This window comes from Bos mutus, chromosome X, assembly GCF_027580195.1.
Source record: "Bos mutus isolate GX-2022 chromosome X, NWIPB_WYAK_1.1, whole genome shotgun sequence".
NCBI lineage: Eukaryota > Metazoa > Chordata > Mammalia > Artiodactyla > Bovidae > Bos > Bos mutus.
In genome coordinates, this window is record NC_091646.1 from 83,705,957 (window position 1) to 83,730,751 (window position 24,795).

The 24,795-nt window shown below is 38.8% G+C and overlaps 1 protein-coding gene and 1 pseudogene across 1 annotated transcript in view; one reads left to right on the forward strand and one right to left on the reverse strand.

The window, feature by feature from the left end:
* LOC102272821 (nuclear receptor coactivator 4-like) overlaps nucleotides 1–1,933 on the forward strand; it is a 56,131-nt pseudogene extending 54,198 nt beyond the window's left edge.
* Nucleotides 1–24,795, reverse strand: part of ZC3H12B (zinc finger CCCH-type containing 12B) — a 607,141-nt gene that overhangs the window by 379,925 nt on the left and 202,421 nt on the right. The window lies entirely within an intron of this gene.

Genomic DNA, 24,795 nt, shown 5'->3' on the forward strand with positions numbered 1-24,795 from the left:
ACAACATTGTAAAGCAACTATATGCCAATAAAAATTAATTTAAAAATAACTTGCAAGTGATCAAATCCCAGATTCACAGCTGTACAAGTCATCACCTGCAATGTCTTCACTGCTGTGAGGTGTGGCTCTATGAACAGGTTGATCTCATCCATCAGCTTAAAATGGAGAAGCTTCAGGAGCAGGCCTAACAGCTCTACTGGTTACTGGGCCAGTTCAATTGCTTCATTAATCAACTGGCGTGCACCCCAAACATCTATCCCAAGTCTCCATGTGCCTGGAGAGACTGGGAAGTTTTTCTCTCAACCCTAAAGATTCAACTGTCCTACTCTTTGAAACATAACCACTCTGTACAGGTCATCATCACATTTGGGTCTCTAAAGACCATTCCAAATTGAGAACATGATGGTTCATGCTAGTTCATCAAACATTGGATTCTCTCTGGAGAAAAGAGGCTGTACCACATTGCCAGAGCAGAAGTCAGCATCCAGCACCATAGCTGTCCCTCACAGTAAATGGCTCCTTTGGGATCAAACCTGCCAATGGTCACCAGGCTCCCTAAATACCCAGAACTAGTCTCCAGGATGAGCTCACTCAAAAGTAGACCTTGTCAAAGAGTCAGAATTCTTCCAGAGCCTGAAATTTCTTCAGTAATGTCTGCGCCAACCTAAGATGCTTGGAAAACTGGCTCCACAAGAGTCAGAAACAAGAAATTTCTGAAAAACAAAGTTACCAAAATGTAATGGCTATTCTATTATCAATTCTTCATTGAAAATGAAAATGTTGGATGTTTAAGGCTTCTTAGTCAAGATGAAATGGACATTTCTGATTGAGTTACCAGTCTGGTAACTCCCCAGGAATCACATAATCTTGAGAAGCCTGGGAATGACAGCTATGAAACCAGTGAGAAGTTCTTGTTCAAGGTGTTTCCAGTAGTCCTACAGTGTGAATGATTGGCTTGTCAAGCCTGATTCCTGTGCCAGTTGTCAGAGTAACCAGCATAAAGGTGGGGAGACTGGAAATCTGGTCAATCTGAAGTGCCTAGATTGCCACTTGGAGGCCACAAAACCCATGCTCACTCCCAGTGTCATTACTTAAGATTGGCTTGTCCAGAACTGTCAAGATCCATACAAAGTAGAGGAGGTCAACAAAGCCAATGAACCCTATGTAAGCTTTGAAGAGTGCATGGATGATGAAAACTGTGAGAAGGAATCTCTGTGTAAAGACTTCTGAAGAAAGAAGGAAAGGATAAAATGGTATGTCTTTGGAACAAAAACCTGAACCTGAGAAATACTCCCTGAATATGTGGCTCTGTCCATCCAGAAAATAGGCAACTGAGAAAGCTACGACATTCAAGACAGTGTACTCTTTTAGAATTGCTGATTCCTTCCAAGTTATAAGTAACAATTGCTTGTTAGAGTGGCACATTACCCCCTCATGCAAAGAAGGATGTCCCAAGGAAGTGCCTCTTACTGAGGACAGAGCTGTCAAACAAAAGCTTACGGGCCTCTTGGCCACTTTCTGGTGTCCCTTTATCACAACTGACTGGGTCTTTCCAGGAAAGTGAAAGTTGCTCAATTGTGCCAGGCTCCTCTGTCCATGGAATTCTCTAGGCAAGAATACTGGAGTGGGTTGCCATTTCCTTCTCCAGGGTATCTTCCCAATCAAGGGGTCAAACCCGGGTCTCCCACATTCCAGGCAGATTCTTTACCATCTGAGCTATCAGCAAAGTGACAGGAAATTTAAGCCAGTTATCCTCAAGAGAAAACAAGTAGCTATTTTTTAAAAAGGCCAAAGAAGGATTACTTAATTGGTACTTATCGGAGGAACACAACTTTCCCCCAGATCATTACAGCCCCCAGAAGTTTGTGATCTCTTTGCCTATATACAGCTTAAAGTTGATAAAGAAAAATGGTTGTATCATTCTCAGATGTGAAGGAATGGAGTACTAGAGTCAAGCAAATTTTCTGCAGATTATCACAAATTCAGGAGTTGAGTGACTGTGGCTTGCCAAATCATTGTGTTTATGGATCTGATGTAGTTCTTTTCTGACCTAATTTCAAACTAGTGAAGAGAAATAAGTCATCAAATTATGAGTTACTATGTAAAAGTCTATTTTTTGATGCTGAAATGATTAAGTTTCTTCTTAACACTAGTATTAATTCACCCCTAAACTATAAACACAGCATCTTCATGGCTAAGTTGTTTCATAAGACTCCACAGCTCCTTATTTGGGGTTGTTATTAGAAATACATTAAAACACTGTGGTTTTTAAAATTAAATAGTTCTATAATTGTATATTGATGCATTCTAAATCTAGAAAACTTATCTAAAATTTTGATTGCCCATCTTTGGATGCTTCCCTTGCCATGAGTTTTCTTCCATTAATGGTGAATTCTTCTGTTTAATTAATATACAGTATATTTCACACAAGGGTATCCCCTGATAGCTCAAATGGTAAAGTCTGCCTGCACTGCAGGAGACCCAGTTTCGATCCTTGGATCAGGAAGATCCCCTGGAGAAGGAAATGGCAACCCACTCCAGTATTCTTGCCTGGAAAATCCCATGGACAGAGGAGCCTGGCAGTCTATTATCCATGGGATCACAAAGAGTCTGACACAACTGAACGACTTCACTTTCACAGAAATAATTAAATTTGCCTATTTGGTGTTTTTTTCTTACCAAAACATGTATTAACAATCTTGACAATTTTTGACATTAATTACAAGACATTTAACTTACAGTATTATTTTTTTTTTTCTTTTGAAAGAAACTCAGATATGGCAGGTTATAATACTGTAAGTTAAATGTCTTGTAATTAATGTCAAAAATTGTCAGGATTGTTAATACATGTTTTGGTAAGAAAAAAATACCAAATTGGCAAATTTAATTATTTCTAAATGTTATTATTAAAGTATCTAAACAGCTCTTTCCAAAGGGCTCCATATTGGTTGAAGACTATATTCAAGGTATTCTTAGTCTCTTTCAAAATACTCTGAAGAACTACAGGCAGAAGAGGCCCAGTGTCAACTAATCAAATAGCAAAAGGCAAGGCATGTTGGGAAATGTAGTATTTGAACTATTTACTGTCCTAAGTGTTACTGGTGCATCCTGTGTAAATGGAAGTTGCACTTGACACATGTTTCTTTTAATTAGATATAAATTAAGTGTCTCCTCACTGCAAGCATAGCATACCTATAACTCTAAAAGTAAAATGCAGTGACATTTTAATGAATAGGCCATTTTGAACACTTGTGCCTTGGGGAATTTAATGAAACTTTATGAAAATTACTGATGCTTCCTTAGTATCCTTAGAGTTATATCTGTGCTTTTTTTTTTTCTTTTTTATTTCTTTTAATTATATAAAAATTATATATACATCTCAAGTCAGATTGTACATTTGTCTTATTTCTGTTCCTGTCCCCTCCACTCTGTTCCCTCTCTCTCCTTGTAGGTAACCATCTTTATTAATTCAGAGGTTTCATCCTTCTGTGTGCGTGTGTGCAAAGTCACTCCAGTCGTGTCCAACTCTGTGTGACCCTATGGACCATAGCCCTCCAGGCTCCTCTGTCCATGGGATTCGCTAGGTAAGAATACTGCAGTGGGTTATCATGCCCAACTCCAGGGGATCTTCCCAACGCAGGGTCTCCTGCATTCCAGGCAGATTCTTTACCATTTGAGCCACCAGGGAAGTCCATTAGCATATCCTAGATCAGTATACAGCTTTATCACTTCCTTTTTATAGATGCATTATACTTAAAAAATTTTTTTTCAACCTGTTCCCTAATGATGAATGAGTAGCCTAATGAATTATTGCCAGTGTATCTTTGAGATTGATTCCTAGAAATGAGATTTCTGGGTCAAAGGGTAAATGCATATATACTTTTGGTGGGTATCACAGTAATGCTCTATCAATTTGCATTCTCACAAGTAATTTACAACAGTTCTGATTTTCTAAATGCATATTGCCAAAATATTGTTTTGCTAATCTGATTATGTGGAAAATGGCATTTCAGTGTAGTTTTAAATTTTTTTATTTACTATTTATATTTATTTTTGGCCCTGCCAGGCTTTCTCTAGTTGTGGTGAGCAGTGAGGAGATACTCTCTAGTTGCAGTGCAGAAATTTCTTACTGCAGTGGCTTTCTTGATGCGCAGCATGGACTCTAGAACTCAGGAGTTCAGTAGTTGCAGCACATGGACTCAGTAGTTGTGGTGCATGGGTTTAGTTGCCCTGCAGTATGTGAGATCTTCCCAGACCAGTGTTCAAACCCATGTCCCCTGCACTGGCAGGCAGATTCCTAACCACTGGACCACTAGGGAAATTCACACTGTAGTTTTAATTTGTATTCTTTTTAGACAGTATTTTAACACAGTAAACTATTAAAAAGTTTCTCTGTATGAAATAAAAGGTATTTATATCATGTTTTAAAACTCTCTAAGATGAGACATCTTAGCTGTTTCTAGGCTTTTAAAACATTAAGCCAATCAAGTTGCCTATGTGTTATTGGAAACATTTTCAAAGTTTGTGATGTGGTCATCTAAAAAGCCCTTTTGGGGAAAATTCACAGTCTCAGTGTCATTGCCATGCAGCTTTATTAGAACCCCTGAATCACAGCTGAAGCAAGCTTATTAAATTTTTAGTTCCCAAAATACTATTTAGAATATTAAAAGTAAAGGTGGAAAGTAACAACTTTAAAAGGAGCCTTTCCATTATCTTAGGTTGCAGGTAATTCTGCAGTTTAGGGAGTTTAATATATCATGTTCCCTAGTCTAATATTTATTGCTATGCTAATGAGTATGTAAAACATTCTTTGCATTTTGTAACTCTCTCCGTTCAAAACATAACAGACAAAAAAAAAAAAAAGTATCTCAGAGAGGAGGATAAAGATGGTGGAGGAGTAGGACATTGAGCTCACATTTTTCCACAAGAATATTAACAATACATCTACAAGTAAAATGATTCACATAGAACAGCTACTGAATGCCAACAGAAGACCTCAAACTTCTGAAAAGAGAAGAAAGTACCATGTAACTGGGTAGGACAAAAAGAAAAAGAAAGAATTGAGAGGGCGCCTGTGCCCATAACGGATTTGATTTAGATCATACATGAATTGCCTAGTGGTTTGCCCTACTTTCCTCAATTTGAGCCTGAATTTTGCCATAAGGAGTTCATGATCTGAGCCACAGTCAGTTCTATGTCTTGTTTTTACAAGATTCAGGTCTTGATTATACAGTGGAGGTGACAAATAGATTCAAGGGATTAGATCTGGTAGACTGGGTACCTGTGGAACTACGGACAGAGGTTTGTAACATTGTACAGTAGGTGATGACCAAAATCATCCCCAAGAAAAAAAAATGTAACATGGCAAAGTGTTGGCTGAGGAGGTCTTACAACTAACTGAGAAAAGAAGAGGAACAAAAGGCAAAGGATAGGGAAACATATACCCAACTGAATGCAGAGTTCCAGAGAATAACAAGGAGATATAAGAAAGACTTCTTAACTGAGCAATGCAAAGAAATATAAGAAAACAACAGAATGGGAAAGACTAGACATCTCTTTAAGAAAATTGGGCATAGCAAGGGAACATTTCAGACAAAAATGGGTACAATAAAGCACAAAAATGGCAAGGACTTAACAGAAGCAAAAGAGAGAAAAGGTGGCAAGAATACCCAAAAGAACTGTACCACAAAGCTCTTAATGACCCAGTTAACCACTACAATATGGTTATTCACCTAGAGCCAGACATCCTGGAATGTGAAGTCAAGTGGGCCTTAGGAAGCATTACCACAAACAAAGCTAGAGGAGGTATTAGAATTTCAGCTGAATTATTTCAAATCTTAAAAGATGATGTTGTTAAAGTGCTGCACTCATTATGCCAGCAAATTTGGAAAAATCAGCAGCGGCCACAGGACTGGAAAAGGTCAGTTTTCATTCCAATCTCAAAGAAAGGCAATGTCAAAACATGTTCAAATTACCACAAAATTGCACTCATTTAACATACCAGCAAGATTATGCTCAAAATCCTTCAAACTAGGCTTCAACAGTGCATGAACTGAGAAATTGCAGATGTACAAGCTGAATTTAGAAAAGGCAGAGGAACCAGAGATTAAATTGCCAACATATGCTGGATCATAGAAAAAACAAGGGAATTTAAAAAAAAAAATCTACTTCTGCTACATTGACTATGCTAAAGTCTTTGACCGTGTGGATGACAACAAACTGTGGAATATTCTTAAAGCGATGGGAATACCAGGTCACCTTACACATCTCCAGAGTAATCTGCTTGCAGGACAAGAAACAACAGTTAGAAGAGGACATGGAGCAATTAACTAGTTCCAAATTGGGAAAGGAAAGGACCAAGGCTGTATACTGTCACCTTGCTTATTGATGAACATGAAAGAGGAGAGTGAAAAAGTTGGCTTAAAACTCAACATTCAGAAAACTAAGATCATGGCATATAGTCCCATCACTTCAATGCAAATAGATGGGGAAAGAGTGGAAGCAGTGACAGACTTTATTTTCTGGGCTCCAAACTCACTGCAGATGGTGACTGCAGCCATGAAATTAAAAGACACTTGCTACTTGGAAGAAAAGTTATGACCAACCCAGACAGCATATTAGAAAGCAGAGACATTACTTTACCAACAGAGATCCATCTAGTCAAAGCTATGGTTTTACCAATGTTCATGTATGGATGTGAGAGTTGGACTGTAAGGAAAGCTGAGCACCAAAGAATTGATGGTTTTGAACTGTGGTGTTGGAGAAGACTCTTGAGAGTTCCTTGGACTGCAAGGAGATCCAACCAGTCCATCTTAAAGGACATCAGTCCTGAATATTCATTGAAAGGACTGATGCTGAAGTTGAAACTCCAATACTTTGGCCACTTCATGTGAAGAACTCACTCATTTGAAAAGACCCTGATGCTGGGATTGAGTGCAGGAGGAAAAGAGGATGACAGAAGATGAGATGGTTGGATGGCATCACTGACTCAGTGGACTTGAGTTTGAGCAAGCTCTGGGAGTTGGTGATGGACAGGGAGGCCTGGCGTGCTTCATAACATGGGGTTGTGAAGAGTCGGACATGACTGAGTGACTGAATTGAACTGAACTACTTATTTAACTTATATGCAGAGTATATCATGCAAAACGACATCCTGGATGAATCACAAGCTGGAATCAAGATTGCCAGGAGAAATATCAACAACCTCAGATATGCAGATGATACCATTTTAAAGGCAGAAAGTGAAGAGGAACTAAAGAGCCTCTTGATGAAGGTGAAAGAGGAGAGTAAAAAAGTTTCTTTAAAACTCAACATTCAAGAAAACTAAGATCATGGCATCCAGTCCTATCACTTCATGGCAAATAGGTGGGAAAATGTAGAAACAGTGTCAGATTTCATTTTCTTGGGCTCAAAAATCAATGTGGATGATGACTGCAGCCATGAAATTAAAAGACGCTTGCTCCTTGGAAGAAAAACTATGACAAACTTAGACACTGTATTAAAAAGCAGAGACATCACTTTGCCAACCAAGATCCATTTAGTCACAGCTATGGTTTTTCCAGTAGTCATGTATGAATGAGAGAGTTAGACCTTAAAGAAGGCTGAGTGCTGAGGAACTGATACTTTCAAACTGTGGTGCTGGAAAAGACTCTTAAGAGTCCCTTGGACAGCAAGGAGATCAAACACATCAGTCCTAAAGGAAACCACTGATTAATATTAATTAGAAGGACTGATGCTGAAGTTGAAACTTCAATACTTTGGCCACCTGATGCGAAGAGCTGATTCATTGGAAAAGACCCTGATGCTGGGAAAAATTGAAGGCAGGAGGAGAAAGGGAAAACAGAGGATGAGATGGTTGGAAGGCATCACCATCACTGACTCAATGGACATGAGTCTGAACAAACTCAGGGAAATAGTGATGGACAGTGAAGTGTGGCATGCTGCAGGTAATGAGGTCACAAAGAGTCAAACACAATTTAGCAACTGAACCACCACCACAACAACTGTGCCCATAGGAGGAAGCTATGAAAGAGGAAAGGTTCCCACACCCAGGGAAGTCTCTTCAGTGATGGGAAGATCAGATAGATTGGAGGAGGAGCTTCAGAGCCTGGGAGGATAGAATGGCAACATTTAGTGGAAGGCAAAATGGAAAGTACCCTGCAAAGGAATTCAGCATCAACTCCCTGTGCTCTTCAGACTGAGAGCAGAGGTTGGTGCAAGAGGGGACTGGACACTGTCCTCTGTTGGTGCAAGAGGGGACTGGACACTGAAGCCCAGGCTTCAGAGGTCAGACTCAGGGAGAAGTCCAGGGTTGGCTGCATGGAAACAGCCTGAAGAGATTGTGCTGTGGCAACTGATTGTGTACTCAGAAGAAAACCTGAGTACTGAGCCTGCTGGAGAGGCAAGGCACTATTATTAGGGAGAGGACAAGTAGAGGTGTGGAACCACCATAAAAGCTCCTTTCCCTGTAAGCATTCCCAGGCAACAATACACTGCCTACAGGAGCACCAGGAGTGGGAGTGTGACACTGCTGTCATTACAGGCTCCAGAGACAGGCATCATTCCTTTTATGAGACCCATAAACAGGCAGCAGGCCCTCTTCCAACTGTCTTGGGAAGGTACGTATAGTACTCACCCCTAAGAAACTCATGAGTAAGCAGTAGGCCTTGCCTCCACTTTTCCAGAAAGGCACAGATAGCACCTACCTATAGGAAATCCACAAAAAGGTGCCAAGCCTGGCCGCTGAAGTCCCAGGAGGGTGCAGATGGCACATGTGCCTAGAAAATCCATGAGCAGGTGGCAGGCCCAGCCATCACTGTTTCAGGAAAGCATGGATAATGCCTGCCTTTAGGAGAGCCATAAGAAGGTGCCAAGCCCTGCGCCAACTGTCCTGGAAGTTTGTGAATAAAGCCTGCACTTAGAAAAACTGCAGCTGACAGTGGAGCCAGCCCCCACTGTTCCAGGAGGGTGCAGACAGCACCCACCCCAAGAAAACCGGTTAGAAGATGCTAGTACCATCCCAGGAGGGCACATATTGTGCCTGCCACTAGGAAATTCATGAGCAGGTACCAGGCTATGCCCCCATTATCTTGAGAGAGTGCAGAAATGAACCACCCATAGGAGATCTTCAAGCAGATGCTAGGTCCTAACTCCAGTGTCCTAAAAGCATACAAGGGCTGCTGCATCTGCACATCCTATATCAAGGAAATAATGGCCAGACACACTGAGAAAAGAGACATCAAATGTCCAAACTAAAAGCAGCACTTCAATTCCATAAAAGAGGGCTGAGTAGAAGGACTTGAGCTCACTTCCTCTCAGGAAAACAACAAAAACACAACTGTTGAACAACCATTGATAAAAATGACTGGAACCTACAAAAGAGATATTTTACAGTCAAAGGAAAAGAAGAAACCAAAAAGAGATAGGCAGAGAGGAGCTTTAGCAACATAATCAAACCTCATATCTGCCAGGTGGGTGACCGCAAACTGGAAAATAATTATATCACAGAGATTCTCTCACAAGAGTGAGATTCCCAATCCCCACATGTGCCTGCCCAGCCTGAGAATGTGGCAACAGGAGGAGAAATCCCAAAAGCATTTGGCTTTGAGGTCCAGAATGGCTTAAGTGCAAAAGTTCCACAGGATTGGGAGAGAAACTACATTCATGGAGGGCATGCACAGAGTTTTCATGGACACAGACCCAGCACAAAGAAGTAACTCCATTGGAGCCTGAGCTGGAACTACCTATGAGATTTGGAAGGTCCCTGAAGCGGGTTGATTGTGATAACTTGTAGAGGACAAAGACACTAGTGGTAGAGGCCCAAGAAAATACTGATTGGTGTGAGCGCCACAAAAGGCCACCATTTTGGCATTAAGACTTGGCCCTACCCAACAGTTTACAGGATCCAATGCTGGAATGCCTCAGACCAAACAATCAGCAGGGTAAGGACACAGACCCATTCATTAGCAGACAGGGTGCCTAAAGCCATACTAAGCTCACAGCCATCTATAAACACACCTCTCGACACACCTCTGCTCACCAGAAGGATAAGACCCAGCTCCATGCACAAGTGAGCAGACTCCAGTTCCTCCCATCAGAAAGCCACCACAAGACACAGGACTAATCTAACCCACCAGAAGGAAGACACGAGAATCCAAGAGGAGCTACACTCCTTCAGCCAGCAGAAAGGAACCCACAAATACAGAAAGTCAGACAAAACAAGAGAGCAGAGCAATATGTTTCAGGATGAAGGAACAATGTTAAAACGCAAGGAAACAAGTGAAACTAAATAAAGAGGAGATAGGCAACTGACCTGAAAAAAAATTCAGAGTAATGATAGTATAGATGACCTAAGATCTCAGAAAAAGAATAGAAGGACTGCCCCAAAAGTTATGAGATCTTTAACAAAAAGCAAGAACATGTAAAGAACAAGTTAAAAGAGTTGAATGATACTGTAACTGGAATGAAAAATATACCAGTAGAAATCAATAGCAGAATAACTGAGGGAGAAGAACAAATAAGTGAGCTGGAAGACAGAATGTTGGAAATCACTGCCACAGAACAGAACAAAGAATGAAAAGAAATAAGGAGAGTCTCAGGGGTGTCTGGGACAACATCAAATGCATCAACATTTGCATTTTATAGAAGGAAAATATTAAAAGAACCTGAGAAATATTTGAAGAAATTATACTCATTAACTTCCCTGACATGAGAGATGAAAGACTCACTCAAGTTCAGGAAGGGAAGAGAGTCCTGTACAATATAAAATGAAAGAGGACAATGCAGAGACATATATAAATTAGACTGACAAAAATTAAAGACAAAAAAAAAAAAATACTGGGGAGGACAAGACAGTTGAAGTGTAGGTGGACATGGAGTAGGTGGACACTGGGACAACTCTCCCAGTGGATGCATTGGGAACATACTTTCAGATGAAGAAGTTCTGAAAACCATACAGAAAAGTCTTCCAGAACAAAAGAGTGGCAGGGAGCTGGAGCATGGGGATTGGAGAGCAATCCCAGGGTGAGGACTGCTGTTGACTGCAGGGAGATGGTCTGAGAGGATGGACTGGAGGAAATCTGCTGAAGGGAATGACTTTGGAGGAAAGCCAGGCGTGCTACTGCTGAGTCATGTGCAAGGAGTGGAGCCATCACTGTAGCCTTTCACTCTCCACATGCTGGCACCAGTAGCTGACCAATAGAGAAAAAACCCAGTGAAGGTGACACTTCGAGCCCCTGATGCACCAAGCAATAGAGAAGGACTCCAGCCAGGGCTGTCCTTTGAGTGCCTGCTGCACTGGGCAATAGAAAAGGACCAGCCAGGGAGGCCCTTTGAGTGCCAGCTGCCAGAGGCTAGCAACAAATCCTATATGTGGTCCAAGCAACCATGCTATCTCCACACCTGGTCCTCATTAGGGTAGACCCCAATCCTCCAGGGCACCCTCAGGAGCAAACTCCTGTGAATAACCCACATGCAGAGGTAAGGATAAAGGCACAGTTGAGCTTCAGGGGTGGAGAAACTAAGGAAAAGATCAAAACCTTTCCACCAGCTATACAAGCTGCAGAAGAAATCCACATGATCCCCTAGGTAGATTCAGTGTTTATGGAATTATAAAAGAACAGTGAGTGTTCCCACAAAAGAAAAAAAAAAAAAAAACTATAATACTGAAAGCTGTGGATATTGGAGGCAAAAACACACAGGAGTAGGGCCAGATTAGAGTCTAAACTGTGCCCATTGCAGGTACAGAAACCAGCATTGGAAGGCCTCCTAGGGAGGTGGAGGTGGGCTATGGCTCATAGTGGGGAAAAGGATGCTGACAGTTTAGCCTCAAGAAAAACATTTATTATAATTCTTAAATTTTGTTTCATTCTGCAGTTGGTTCTGGATTATTTCCCCCCTTTTTTTCCTCTGTTGTTGTGGGTTTTATATTTATTACTATCATCTATATTTGGGAATTTTTAAAAAAATCAAACTTTTATTTCTTTATGTACTCCTACTACTACTATGTCTTTCTCTGTGTCTATGTTTTTTAAATTTTATTTTGGTTCTTGTACTTTTTCTTTAATATATATATAGATATATAGATGTTTTATTATACTTCTATTTAATTTTGCTATTATGTTGTTTTCTTCTTTTCACCATGTGCTTTTATTCATTTTTGCTTCCTTTATTCCTCAGTTGTCACTCTATTTTGTTCTTGTTTTCTGTTTTAGTTTTGTTTTTAACTGATCGATACCATTTTTGGTTTCTTTGCTCCTCAGGAAACTCCTCTGTACTTTGTTATCCTTGGTGTGTTTCAGTTTCATTGTGTGTGCATGTGTGTGTGTGTTCCTTTGTTTATTTTTATTCATTTAATGTAATTTTAAAGAGTCATATGGGTTTTGTTTTGTGTTTTTTTTTATTGTTTTGTTTTGTTTCTTTGTTTCAATCCCCTTTCAGTTCAGTTCCGTTCAGTCACTCAGTCGTGTCCGACTCTTTGTGATCTCATGAATTGCAGCACGCCAGGCCTCCCTGTCCATCACCAACTCTGGGAGTTCACTCAAACACATGTCCATCGAGTCGGTGATGCCATCCAGCCATCTCATCCTCTGTCGTCCCCTTCTCCTCCTGCCCCCAATCCCTCCCAGCATCAGAGTCTTTTCCAATGAGTCAACTCGTCGCATGAAGTGCCCAAAGTATTGGAGTTTCAGCTTTAGCATCAGTCCTTCCAATGAACACCCAGGAATGATCTCCTTTAGGATGGACTGGTTGGATCTCTTTGCAGTCCAAGGGACTCGCAAGAGCCTTCTCCAACACCACAGTTCAAAAGCATCAATTCTTCAGCACTCAGCTTTCTTCACAGTCCATCTCTCGCATTCATATATGACCACTGGAAAAACCATAGCCTTGATTAGACTGACCTTTGTTGGCAAAGTAATATCTCTGCTTTCTAATATCCTATCCAGATTGGTCATAACTTTCCTTCCAAGGAGTAAGCGTCTTTTAATTTCATGGCTGCAATCACCATCTACAGTGATTTTGTAGCCCAAAAAAATAAAGCGTGACACTGTTTCCACTCTTTCCCAATCTACTTCCCATGAAGTGATGGGACCGGATGCCATGATCTTCGTTTTCTGCATGTTGAGCTTTAAGCCAACTTTTTCACTCTCCTCTTTCACTTTCATCAAGAAGCTTTTGAGTTCCTCTTCACTTTCTGCCATAAGGGTTGTGTCATCTGCATATCTGAGGTTATTGATCTTTCTCCTGGCAATCTTGATTCCAGCTTGTGCTTCTTTCAGCCCAGTGTTTCTCATGATGTACTCTGCGTATAAGTTAAATAAGCAGGGTGACAATATACAGCCTTGACGTACTCCGTTTCCTATTTGGAACCATTACTGACCCAAAAATGGCCTGTAAGGTATTGGTTCCCCAACCAGAAGTCAGGCCTGTGCCTCTAGCATGGGAGTGCTGAGTCCAGAACACCAGACCATCAGAGAATTCCTAACCCCAGAGACTATTATTCAGTTAGAACTCCCACAAAGGCTTCCACCTGAATCATCAGCACCCAGTGATGGACACCTCATTCAAATGACAAGCAAGACATGAACACAAGCACAATCATCAGCATACAGGCTGTCTAAAGACACTCCCAAAGTAACCACCTCACATGGACTTGCCCATCAAAAAGAAAAAGCTCATCTCATCTCACAAGAACACAGGGACAAGTCCTTCACAACATGAAGCCTACACAAGTCAGTGGACCAACCTCACTCACCAGGAATAGAGAGCAAAACCAAGAAGATCTACAAATGTACAGCCTGGGAAAAGGGAACCTGAAATACATTAAGTTGGAAAAAATGAAAAGACAGACAAATATGGTGCAGATGAAGGAACAAGGTAAAAATACACAGTACCAAATAAACAAAGAGGAAATATGGAAACTACCTAAAAAGGAATTCAGAATAATTACAGTAAAAATGATCCAAAATGTCAAAAATCCAATGGAAAAATGCAAGAATCATTGAAGACATTTTACAAGGACCTAGAAGGAATAATAAACAGTGATGAACAGTACAATTATGGAAATTAAAATTATTCTAGAAGGATTCAATTGCAGAATAAATACTGCAGAAGAATGAATGACTGAGCTGAAAAAATAGAGTAGTGGAAATAATTCAGAAGACCAGCAGAAAGATAAAAAAATGAAGAGAATTGAGGATAGTCTCAGAGATAGTCTTAGAATTTAAGAAAATATTTGACAAGATTATAGTTGAAAACTTTCCCAACACAGGAAAGTAAATAGCCACCAAGTTCAGGAAGCCCAGAGAGTCCATACAAGAAAAACATATCAAACACACATTAATCAAACTAACAAAAATGAAACACAAAGAAAAATATTAAAAGCAGCCAGGTAAAACAACATACAAGGAAATCTCCATGAGGTTAACAGCTGATCTTTCAACAGAAACTCTGCAGGCCAGAAGGGAGCGGCAGGATATACTTAAAGTGATGATAGGAAAAAACATACAATCAAGGATTACTATTCTGTAAGGATTTCATTCAGAATCAACAGAGAGATTAAAAAATTTACAGATAAGCAAAAGTTAAGAGAATTCAGCACCACCAAACTAGCTTTACAACAAATGCTAAGGGAATTACTGTAGATAAGAAACAAAAAAGAAAGTAAAGGCCTACAAAAACAAACCCAAATCAATACTGTAAATGGTAATAGGATCATACATATAAAAAGTAGCTTACAAAGAAAAAAAAAAAGTAGCTTAAATGTAAATTGGTACATTTTACATTTAAACAGTGTCAGACTTTATTTTTTTGGACTCCAAAATCACTGCAGATGGTCACTGCAGCCATGAAATTAAAAGACGCTTATTCCTTGGAAGAAAAGTTATGACCAACCTATATAGCATATTGAAAAGCAGAGACATTATTTTGCCAATAAAGGTCCATCTAGTCAAGGCTATGGTTTTTCCAGTTGTCATGTATGGATGTGAGATTTGGACTTTGAAGAAAGCTGAGTGCCAAAGAATTGGTGCTTTTCAACTGTGATGTTGGAGAAGACTCTTGAGAGTCCCTTGGACTGCAAGGAGATCCAACCAGTCCATCCTAAAGGAGATCATTCCTGGGTGTTCATTGGAAGGACTGATGCTAAAGCTGAAACTCCAGTACTTGGGCCACCTCATGCGAAGAGTTGACTCATTGGAAAAAAACTCTGATGCTTGGAGGGATTGGGGGCAGGAGGAGAAGGGGACGACAGAGGATGAGATGGCTGGATGGCATCACTGACTCGATGGACATGAGTCTGAGTGAACTCTGGGAGTTGGTGATGGACAGGGAGGCCTGACGTGCTGCGATTCATGGGGTCACAAAGAGTCGGACACGACTGAGCGACTGAAGTGAACTGAAATGTAAATTGATTAAATGTTCCAATCGAAAGACAGAGACTGGTTGAATAGATACCAAAGCAAGATCCTATATATGCTATCTACAACACACCCACTTCAGACCTAGGGAAACATATACACTGAAAATGAGGGCTGGAGAAAGATAATCCATGAAACAAAATCGACAGAAAGTGGGAGCAGCAATATTAATATCAGATAAAATAACTTTAAAATAAAGACTATTACAAGAGACAAGGAAAGACACTACATAATGATAAAGGGGTCAAGTCAAGAAGAAGATACAGTAATTAAAACTATATATGTACCCAATATAGGAGCATCAAAAAACATAAGGCAAATGCTAACAAATATAAAGGAGGAAATCAACTATAGCACAATCTTAGTTGGAGACTTTAAGACTCCCTTCACATCAATGGACAGATGATATGGACAGAAAATTAATAAGGAAATATAAGCCTTACATCACATATTGAACCAGATAGACCTAAATGATATCTATAGGACATTCAATCCAAAAACAGTTGAATACACTTTTTTACTCAATTGCACATGGAACATTCTCCAGAATAGATCACATCTTGGGCCACAAATTGAGCCTTGGTAAATTTAAGAAAATTAAAATTATATCAAACGTTTTTTTCTGGCCACAATGCTATAAGATTAGCTATCAATTATAGGAAAAAGACTGCCAAAAACATGGAGGCTAAACAACATGATTCTAAATAACCTAGAGGCTTCACAGAAGAAAAAAGAAATCAAAATATACCTAGAAACAAATGACAATAAAAATACAAATCAATACCTATGAGAAGTAAAAGTAGTTCTAAGAGGAAATTTTATAGGTATACAAGCCTATCTTTTTTAAAAAATGAGAAAAAACAAAAAAAAAGCAACCTAAGCTTACACCTAAAGAAACTAGTAAAAGTAGGAAAAAAAAAAAAAACTCTGAAAGTTCATAGAAGGAAATAAATAAATTATAATGATCAGAAGAAAAAAAATAAAAAATAAAGGAATAAGACAATAACAAAGATCAATAAAACTAAAGACAGATTCTTCCAGAAGATAAACAAAATTGACAAAACATTCACAACATGTATCAAGAAAAAGGGAGAAGACTGAAATCAATCAAATTACAAATGATAGAGGTTACAACAGACAATGCAGAAGTACAAAGGATATTAGGAGACTAAAATGAGCAACTATATGCCAATAAAGTAGACAACCTGGAAGAAATGGACAATTCTTAAAAAATTACGAGTTTCCAAGTCAGAACTAAGAAGAAATAAAAAAAAAATATGAACCAACCAATCACAAGCACTGAAATAAAAACTGGGATCAAAAGTCTTCCAAAAGCAAAAGCCCAGTGCCTGAAGGCTGAATAGTCAAATTCTATCAAATGATAAAGGAAGAACTAAAATGTATCCTGCTCAAAATCTTTGAAAAAGTTGCAGGAGAAGGAAAATTCCCAAACTTATTCTACAAGGCCACCACCACTCTGATACCAAAACCAGACAAAGATATCATGAATAAAGAAAATTACAGACCAATATCCCTGATGAACATTGATGCAAGAATCTTGAACAAAATATAGCAAACAGAATACAACAGCACATTAAAAGGATACTTCATGATCAAGTGGTGTTTATCCCAGTGATGAATGTTTCTTTAATATACATGAATTAATCAGTGTGATATAGCACATTAACAAGTTGAAAGATTAAAAAATATATGATTATCTCAATAAATGCAGAGAAAGCTTTTGAATACATTTAACACCCATTTATGATAAAATATCTTCAGAAAATGGTATAGAAGGAACCTACCACATAATAAGACAGGCCATATATGACAAGCCCACAGCAAACATTATTTTCAACAGTGAAAAACTGAAAGCATTTCTTCTGAAATCAGATAAAAATCAAGGTTATCCACTATCACCAATATTACTTAATATTGTTTTGAAAGTCCTAGCCACAGCAATCAGATAAGAAAAGAAAAGAAAATAATCCAGAATGGAAAAGAAAAAGAAAATCCCTTATGGTCTGAAGATGCTATGAATCTATATATATATAGAAAACTTTAAAATACTACCAGGAAATTACTACAGCTACTCAATGAATTGAGTAAAGTCACTAGATACAAAATTAATACAGAGAAATACCTGGCTTTCCTATACACTTACAATGAAAAATCAGAAAGAGAAACTAAGTTAATTCCAATCACCATTGCAAGGAAAAGAATAAAATACCTAGGATTAAATCTACCTGAAAAGACACAAAAGACCTACATGCAGAAGACAGTTAGACACCAATGAAAGAAATTAAAGACAAGACAAAAAGATATACCATGCTCTTGGATGGGAAGAATCAATACTGTAAAAAGGTATAATACTCAAAGCAATCTACAGATTCAATGTAAGATTTATCATATTATCAATGATTTTATTCACAGAACTAGAATGAAAAACTTCAAAATTTGTATCAATTCAGTGCAGTTCAGTCTTGTCTGACTATTTGTGACCTCATGGACTGCAACACGCCAGATATCACTGTCCATCACCAAATCCCGAAGTTTGCTCAAGCATATGTCCACCGAGTCAGTGATACAATCCAACCATCTCATCCTATGTCATCCCCTTCTCCTCCTACCTTCAATCTTTCCCAGCATCAGGGTCTTTTCCAATGAGTCAGTTCTTCGCATCATGTGGCCAAAGTATTGGAGTTTCAGCTTCAGCATCAGTCCTTCGAATGAATTTTCAGGACTGATTTCCTTTAGGATTGACTGGTTTGATCTCCTTGAAGTCCAAGAAACTCTTAAGAGACTTCTCCAGCACCACAGTTAAAAACCATCAGTTCTTCGGTACTCAGTTTTCTTTATAGTCCAATTCTCACATCCATACATGACTACTGGAAAAACCAAGCTTTGACTAAATGGACCTTTGTCAGCAAAGTAACGTCTCTGCTTTTTAATATGTTGTCTAAGTTGGTAATAGCTTTTTTAGCAAGGATCAAGCATCTTTTAATTTCATTGGTGTACTCACCATATACAGTGATTTTGTAGCCCAAGAACATAGTCTGTCACTGTTTCCATTTTTTCCCCATCTAATTGCCATGAAGTGATGCCATGATCTTAGTTTTATGAATGTTGAGTTTTAAGCCAACTTTTCACTCTTCTCTTTCACTTTCATCAAGAGGCTCTTTAGTTCTTCTTTGCTTTCTGCCATAAGTGTGGTGTCATCAGCACATCTGATGTTATTGATATTCATCCTGTCTATCTTGATTCCAGCTTGCCCTTCTCCCAGCCCAGCATCTTGCATGATGTACTCTGCATAAAAGTTAAATAAGCAGGGGAACAATATATATCCTTGGCATATTCCTTTTCAAATTTGGAACCAGTCCGTTGTTCCATGCCAGTTATAACTGTTGCTTCTTGACCTGCATAGAGGTTTCTCAAGAGGCAGATCAGGTTGTCTGGTATTCCCATCTCTTGAAGAACTGTCCACAGTTTTTTGTGATCCACACAGTCAAAGGCTTTGGCATAGTTGATGAATAAGTAGATGCTTTTCTGGAATCTATTGTTTTTTTTTTTTTTTTTTTATGATCCAACAGATGTTGATAATTTGATCTCTGGTTCCTTTGCGTTTTCTAAATTCAGCTTGAACATTTGGAAGTGATCAACAGTTTGATCACTTAAGTTCACGTACTGTTGAAGCCTGGCTTGGAGAATTTTGAGCATTACTTTGGTAGTGTGTGAGATGAGGGCAATTGTGCGGTGATTTGAACATTCTTTGGCACTGCCTTTCTTTGGGATTGGAATGAAAACTGACCTTTTCCAGTCCTGTGACCACTGTTTAGTTTTTCAAATTTGCTGACATATTGAGTACAGTACTTTCACAGCATCATCTTTTAGGATTTCAAATAGCTCAACTGGAATTCCATCACTTCCACTAGCTTTGTTCATAGTGATGCTTCCTAAGGCCCACTTAACTTCTCATTCCAGGATGCATGGTTCTAGGTGAGTGATCACTCCATCAGGTTATCAGGGCGATTAAGATCTTTTTTTTTTTTTTTGTATAGTTCTGTGTATTCTTTACATCATTTCTCAATCTATTCTGTTTCTGTTAAGTCCGTATCATTTCTGTCCTTTATTGTGCCCATCTTTGCATGAAATGTTCCCTTGGAAGCTCTACTTTTCTTGAAGAGATCTCCAGTCTTTTCCATTTTATTTTCTCTTCTATTTTTTTGCATTGATCATTTAGGAAGGCTTTCTTATCTCTCCCTGCTATTCTTTGGAAGTCTGCTTTCAGATGGTTATATGTTTATTTTTTTCCTTTGCCTTTAGCTTCTCTTCTCTCAGCTATTTGTAAGCCCTCCTCAGACAATCATTTTACCTTTTTTAATTACTTTTTCATTGGAATGGTCTTGGTCACTGCCTCCTGTACAATGCCACGAACCTCTGTCCATAGTTCTTCAGGCACTCTGTCTATCGAATCTAATTCCTTGAATCTGTTTTTCACTTCCATTGTAGAATCATAAAGGATTTGATTTAGGTCATACCTAAATGGCCTAGTGGCTTTCCCTACTTTCTTCAGTTTAAGTCTGAATCTTGCAATAAGGAGTTCATGATCTGAGCCACAGTCAGCTCCCAGTCTTATTTTCGATGACTCTATAGAGCTTCTCCATCTTTGGCTGCAAAGAATATAATCAATTTGATCATCTGGTGATGTCCATGTGTAGAGCTGTCTCAAGTTGTTGGAAGAGGGAGTTTGCATTCCCTTCACAAAATTCTGTTAGCCTTTGCCTTGCTTCATTTTGTACTCCAAGACCAAAATTTCCTGTTATATCAAGGTATCTCTTGACTTCCTACTTTTGCATTCCAGTCCCTTATGATGAAAAGGAAATCTCTTTGGGGTGATTGTTCTAGAAGATCTTGTAGGTCTTCACAGAACCGTTCAACTTCAGCTTCTCTGGCATTAGTGTTTTGGGCATAGACTTGGATTATTGTGATATTGAATGGCTTGCCTTGGAAACGAACAGAGATCTTTCTGTCATTTTTGATATTGCACCCAAGGATGGCATTTCAGATTCTTTGGTTGACTGTGAGGGTTACTCCATTTATTCCAAGAGATTCATACCCACAGTAGTAGATTTAATGGTCATCTGAATTAAATTGGCCCATTTCAAAATTTATATGGAAACACACACACACAAAAGAAAATTGCAAAAGGAATCTTAAAAATAATGGAGCTGGACGAATCACCTTCTTGACTTCAGACTATAACAAAGCTACAGTTATCAAGACAGTATGAAAAAAAAAAAAAAGACAGTATGGTTCTAGCAAAAGAAGAGAAATACAGATCAATAGAACAAGATAGAAAGACCAGAGAAAAACTCTCGCATATATGTGCACCTTATCTTTGACAAAGGAGGTAAGAATATACAATGGATAAGAAAATAAAGCTCTTCAATAAATTTTGTGTTGAGAAAACTGGACAGCTAAGTGTAAAAGAATGAAATTAGAACAGTTCTTAACACCATACACACAAAAAAATTTCAAAATATATTAAATACATTAAGACTTAAATGCAAGGCCTAAATCTATAATGATCTTAGAGGAAAACATAGGCAAAACACTCTTTCATACAAACCACAGCAAGATTCTTTTTGAGCCACCACCTAGAGTAATGGACATAAAAACAAAAATAAAAAAAAGGGACCTAAATAAACTTAGAAGCATTTGCACAGTATAGGAAAATAATGAAGAATATGTAAAGACAACCCTCCGAATGGGAGAACATAATTGCAAATGAAGCAACTGACAAAGTATTAATCTCACAAATGTATAAACAGGTCATACAGCTAGCTCACTGTCTGAAAAGCAAACAAGCCAATAAAAAAATTGGCAGAAGAACTAACAAACATTTCTCCAAAGAAGACATAAAGATGGCCAATAAATACATGAAAAGATGCTCCACATCACTCACTATTAGAGAAATACAAATCAAAGCTTCAATGAAGTATTACTTCGCACCAGTCAGAAAGGCCATCTTTAAAAAAAAAAATCTACAAACAACAAATACTGTAAAAGATGTGTAGAAAAGGGAACCCCCTTATACTGTTGACAGGAATGTAAAATTATATAGCTATTATGGAGAACAGAAGGGAGTTTTCTTAAAAAAAAAAAAAAAAAACTAGGAATAAGTCTGCCATATGACCTAGCAAAATCACTACTAGGCATATACCCTGTGAAATCCACAATTCTAAAAATCACATGTACTACAATATTCATTGAAATAATATTTACATAAGCCAGGAAATGGAAGCACCCTAGATATTGATCAAGAGATGAATGCATAAAAAAGATGTGGTACATATATACAATGAATATAACTTACCCATAAAAAGGAATGAATTTCAGTCAGCTGTAGTGAGGTGAATGAACTTAGAGCCTGCTATAAATAAGTCAGAAAGACAAAACTGAATATTGTATTTTGATACATACATATGGAATCTAGAAAAGTGTAAACCTATTTGTAGAGAAGGAATGGAGATGCAGACCTAGGGAATGCACTTTTGGACACTGTGTAAGGAGATGGTGGGACAAACTGAGAAAGTAGCATTGACATATATGCAATATTATGTGCGAAATACATAGCTGATGGGAAGTTTCTATATGACACAGGTAGCACAGCCTGGTGCTCTGTGATGACATAGGGGGTGGAATGGAGAGAGTGGAGGAAGGCTCAGGAAGGAGCGGATATATATACACACACACACATACAAATAATTTGAGATTGGATGCAAACTCTCTCAGTTTTGACAGTGTGATCTTGGTTTGTTTCCAAGGCAAGCCATTAAACATCACTGTGATCCAAGTCTAAGTCTCAACCACTAATGTGGAAGAAGCTGATTGAACAGTTCTCTGAAGAAATATAAGGCCTTCTAGAAATAACACCAAAAAAAAAAAAATATTCTCATCACAGGGGATTAGAATGCAAAAGTAGGAAGACAAGAGATGCCTGGAATGACAGTCAAGTTTGACTTTGGAGTACAAAATGAAGCAGGGAAAAGGTTAACAGAAAATTGGCAAAAGAAAACACTAGTCATAGAAAACAACCTCTTCCAAAAACACAAGAGATGTCTCTATACGTGAACATCATCATATGCTAAAAAATGAAACCAATTGATTATTCTTTGCAGCCAAAGATGGAGAAGCTCTCTACAGTCAGTACAAAGAAGACCAGGAGCTGACTATAGTTCAGATCATGAGATTTTTATCACAAAATTTAGGCTTAAATGAAGAAAGTAGAAAAAAGCACTAGGCATTTAGGTATAACTTAAATCGATCTCTTATGATTATACAGTGGAAGTGATAAATAGATTCAAGGAATTAAATCTGGTAGGCAAATTGCCTGAAGAACTATGGGTGCTGGTCATAAAGTTGTACAGGAGGTGGCAACCAAAATCATCATCAGGAAAAAGAAATGCAAGAATGCAAATAGTTGTCTGATGAGGTTTTACAAATAGCTGAGGAAAGAAGAGGAGTTAAAATGCAAGGGAGAAAGGGAAACATACATCCAACTTAATCACACTTTGCAAGAATAGCAATGAGGAATTTTTTTTTAATGTTTCTTAAGTGAACAATTCCCAAAGAAAGGCAATGCCAAAGAATGCTCAACTACTGCACAATTGTACCCATCTCACATGCCAGCAAAGTAATGCTCAAAGTTCTCCAAGCCAGGCTTCCACAATACGTGAACTGTGAACTTCCAGATGTTCAAGTTGGTTGGAGAAAAGGCAGAGGAACCAGAGATCAAATGCCAACATCTGCTGGATCATTTAAAAAGCAAGAAATTTCCAGAAAAACATCTATTTCTGCTTTATTGACTATGCCAAAGCCTTTGACTGTGTGGATCACAATAAACTGTGGAAAATTCTGAAGGAGATGGGAATACCAGACCACCTGACTTGCCTCTTGAGAAATATGTATGCAGGTCAGGAAGCAACAGTTAGAACTGGACATGGAACAACAAACTGGTTTGAAACAGGAAAAGGAGTATGTCAAGGCTGTATATTGTCACCGTGCTTCTTTAACTTATATGCAGGGTACATCAGGAGAAATGCTGTGCTGGATGAAGCACAAGCTGGAATCAAGATTGCGGGGAAAAATATCAATAACATCAGATATGCAGATGACACCATCCTTATAGCATAAAGCAAAGAACTAAAGAGCCTCTTGATGAAAGTGAAAAAGGAGAATTACAAAGTTGGCTTAAAGCTCAACATTCAGAAAACTAAGATCATGGCATCTGGTCCCAACACTTCATGGCAAATAGATGGGGAAAGAGTGGAAACAGTGGCTGAATTTATTTTCTTGGGCTCAAGATCACTGCAGATAGTGACTGCAGCCATGAAATTAAAAGATGCTTGCTCCTTGGAAGAAAAGTTATGACCAACCTAGACAGCATATTAAAAAGCAGAGACATTACTTTGCCAACAAAGGTCCATCTAGTCAAGGCTATGGTTTTTCGAGTAGTCATGTATGGATGTGAGAGTTGGACTGTAAAGGAAGCTGAGTGCTGCAGAATTCATGCTTCTGAACTGTAGTGTTGGAGAAGACTCTTCAGAGTCCCTTGGACTGCAAGGAGATCCAACCAGTCCATCCTAAAGGAGATCAGTCCTGGGTGTTCATTAGAAGGACTGATATTGAAGCTGAAATGCCAATACTTTGGCCACCTGATGTGAAGAACTCACTCATTGGAAAAGACCCTGATGCTGGGAAAGACTGAGGGCAGGAGGAGAAGGAGACCACGGAGGATGAGATTGTTGGATTGCATCACCGACTCAATGGACATGAGTTTGAGTAAACTCTGGGAGTTGGTGATGGACAGGGAGGCCTGGCGTGCTGTAGTCCATGGGGTCGCAAAGAGTCGGACACGACTGAGCAGTAGAACTGAACTGAAATGAAAGTGAACAATGCAAAGAAATTGAGAAAATAAATAGAATGAGAAAGACTAGAGATATCTTCTAGAAAATTGGAGATATCACGGGAGTATTTCATGTGAGGATGGGCACAATAAAGGACAGAAATGGGAAAGACCTAATGAGGCAGAAGAGATTACGAGGAGGTAGCAAGAATACACAGAAAAACTATACAAAAAAAGGTGTTAATAACCCAGATATCCATGATGTTGTGGTAACTTAACTAGAGCCAGATATCCTGGAATGTGCAGTCAAGTGGACTTTAGGAAGCATCATTATGAACAAAGCTAGGGGAAGTGATGGAATTCCAGTTGTGCTATTTCAAATCCTGAAAGCTGATGCTGTGAAAGTGCTGCACTCAATATGCCAGCAATTTTGGAACACTCAGCAGTGGCCACAGGACTGGAAAAGATCAG